This window comes from Lactuca saligna, chromosome 6, assembly GCF_052625555.1.
Source record: "Lactuca saligna cultivar CGN05327 chromosome 6, ASM5262555v1, whole genome shotgun sequence".
Classification (NCBI taxonomy): domain Eukaryota; kingdom Viridiplantae; phylum Streptophyta; class Magnoliopsida; order Asterales; family Asteraceae; genus Lactuca; species Lactuca saligna.
Window position 1 is genome coordinate 181903345 of NC_136422.1, and position 3521 is coordinate 181906865.

The following is a 3521-nucleotide window of genomic DNA, read 5'->3' on the forward strand; positions in this document are numbered from 1 at the left end:
TATGGACTTAGACACTAATCCAACAATCTCCCAATTGGATAAGTCTAATAACTATTCTGCGTATAACCTCAGATCCTGATTAGCAATCGTAGCTTTCAAAAGCCGCTGTCAACTCTGGTCTTATCAGAAGCGTGTCCTTTAGATAAGGGATCATATATTCCTCCATTCTTGATACCGTATAGACTTGAGACATGGATTTAAATCATTCTCCCTATCTATGTTTTGTTTCCCGATTTCCGATTTATGATGACTGACAACAGACTACAATTGAACACATCAAATTAGTCCCGGCTTGGCCAAACACTTAGGTGTCATCACTAAATCATCGAGGGGCCCACATATATCGCTTTCATCCTACTTTGGATAAAAGGAACGGATAAACTTTGATTCAATGCTTGCTTGCACTCACTTACTGAATCACACACACCAATATGTTTTATGACACCAAGTTAGTGGTGCGTTTACATATTATCAATGTGTAACCGACTCGCAAGATACAACTCACACATCTCGGTTTCAAGAATATAAGATATTATCGTCTCACCAATCACTCGTGATAAAATCCATGAAGTGATCCAAGTGAGCGTGGGTTTAATCCAATGCTCAAATCATATTCATAAGCACTAATGAACGTTGCAACAAACATTTGCTTATGTCTAATACACTTTAGACAATCCACACACCAATTCACGACAGTCTTCATTCATACCTACTTCAAACATATGAACGACTGTGGTCCGTTCGAATAATTTGATTATTCTGAAATAATTAATTATTCAGGAAGTCAAAACATGCAAAGTGAAACACAAGAATAATACTAATCCTATATGGTCCCAAACCCTTGAGTATAAATAAAACACCTTTTATTTATCACAATATCGATTACTCATTATTTGTTGTTTCGGGTAATCAACTTCTTACTTGAATTTTTACTACACTTGTCCCATGCTCTTAGCATGCACACAATGTTTACCTGTGGTCATTTCTTTGTGAAATAGATCAAATGAACACATTTCCAATCATGCTCATTTCACAACTCCCAATCCCTATCACAAGTGTAAGAATATCAAATTCTTGTTACTTATGCTAGATTCTAACATTTTATGCAGTGATTCTTTCGTAAAGTCATAGCTTAAAATCATCAAGACTTGGCTAATCTCTATAAGAAACAATTCTATAGATATGATGTCTCAAAGTACATTCCTTTGAACATCCTTTCTTGCATAAAAGTTTATAATCTAGATATAGATTCTCAATATCCAACTCCCAATATGGAAACATTTCCATATTTGCCATATGGCAACTCATTCTTAATAGAATCTTATCTATTCATAATAATGTCAATATGGTCCATCCAATACCATACTTCCAACTACTCACAAGCGACCAATCCTCAACGAGCTTTGGATCGTCCTTTGATAGTTGTTTAATTATCTTAGTCAAAACCGATTCTTGTCCTTCTCCCTCTAAATGCGCAAGACATTTGGAAAATTTTAGAATGGTCAAATATTATAGCACTTGCAATCGATACTATACCCGAAGCATATGGGACATGACGCATAATGTCTTACATAAAGATACGATACTTTATCAATCTTCTACCATAATATTTAATGTGTCACGTTCTCACAATTCGAACTATGAAGAGGGATGCCATAATCATAATCGAAATTTTGAGAACGCACTATGTATCCTTGACTAAATTTATTAAAGTCCACAACCTAAGCCTTTAGATTTGAAATGAAGCATAATATTCTCACCTTTAATTATAGCAAAACAACTTTTCAACCCTTGCGACTTTGCAAAGTATAACTCTTGTTTTCTATAATTAATATTGCTAACTTGCAATACTTTCCATAATAATCATACAAGCACAACTTTTATGCTCCCACTATCATGATGATTATTATCATATAAGCATAACTCTTATGCTCCCACTAGCTTTGACATGTATTCAGAAAACAGCTTAACTTCCAGAAAAACAATACCTATTGAATTTCTTAAGTTCATATTTCTAATACCTAATGCTTTGGTAATCCTTTATCTAAGCTTATACACCTTTTCCATAGATAGCTCAGATGTGTCTCTAAACAATTTAGTCTAATTACCAAATCTCACAATTCGAATCATGGAAAGGGATATCGTAACCATAATCGAATTTAAGAATGGAGTTTTCACAATCACTATATTCTTAAAATCTCTCTTAGTGAAAGCATTTTGCTCACAGTCATTTTCATGAAGGAGGGAATCTTATTACACTTAGATTTTAATGGTGTATGTGTTCCTATCCATGCGAATTTGTCAAAACCAAAGTTTGCGACAAATCCAAACTCATATGGACCAAACTCTTAATCTTGATTTCTTGCCTTATGGTAACACGAGTGCCCACCATGTCTTCCAAGCAGTTAAGCAGCTCACTCTTTCCTATCAATGTACTTTCCATTGATCAAGGTCCTTGCCTTTTATGCATTCAAATAAGAACTCATAGAACTCACATGCATAATTAACTCAATTGGAATCGCACAGAAACAAGATAGTGTCAACACAATAGGTTGTAAACCTCAAGTCGTGTGCTAGTGATGATGGATAAGGTTTGTTCTTCATTTGTTCTTGAACCCTTTCAATACCATTAAGACTCCCACTGACTCCTTGACATATAATATTTTCTTGTCAATAAACATTTCTTGACAAACAAATATTCAAGAGTTAGTGTAACTTTTATCAAGACAAAACACTTCACAAAATTGCTCCTAGTTGGTCTTTGTCTTATCCAAGACATCACAACTTTCCAATTTCAAATGTGCAAGAATAAGAAAACCTTTTTCAAACTTCACATTTAATGAATGTTATAAACCTTCTTAAGACTTGTCACTCAATGTCACATTCTTAACTGTAAGACTTGTTTTTGGAACGAAGTATGATTGACTTCTTGATTTAACCATTTTTTTAATTCTTGATTCCTCTTCTCAGACATACAATTGTACTAAGACTCATTTGAGGATCAATTTAGATATGGTTCTTAATCATTAAGACCTATCATAAAACATAATAAAAGGTACTCTCCCTTCTTCTTAGAATAGAGAAAATTTTATCTTCCTACTTGATTCTTCTTATTCGTTCTGCTTTTGATTTAAACTCTTTCAAATCAACTCGGAATTACACTTAATCTTATAAGTATAATCATATCCACTAAACATTTAGTAAATCATGATGAATATCTTTGTCACTTTTGTGGTGGACTTGATCAACATACAACCTTGTGTACTTGATCTCTTAATCCTTCACTTGACACTTTGTCAACGAATTAGTCTAATTTCCAAATATGAAACTTCTCATTCATCATGCAATACTTGTTGTATGATTCCAAGTTTCTATCCAATTGAAACTTGGGCGATGAGAAACTTTCCATATTTGGTAAATTCTTGACCTTTCCTCAAATAACATAATTAAGAATCAAATCCATTATTGCAAATAATAGAAATCTTCAAACATCAAATTTTCATGCATGCCATTGTAAGGAT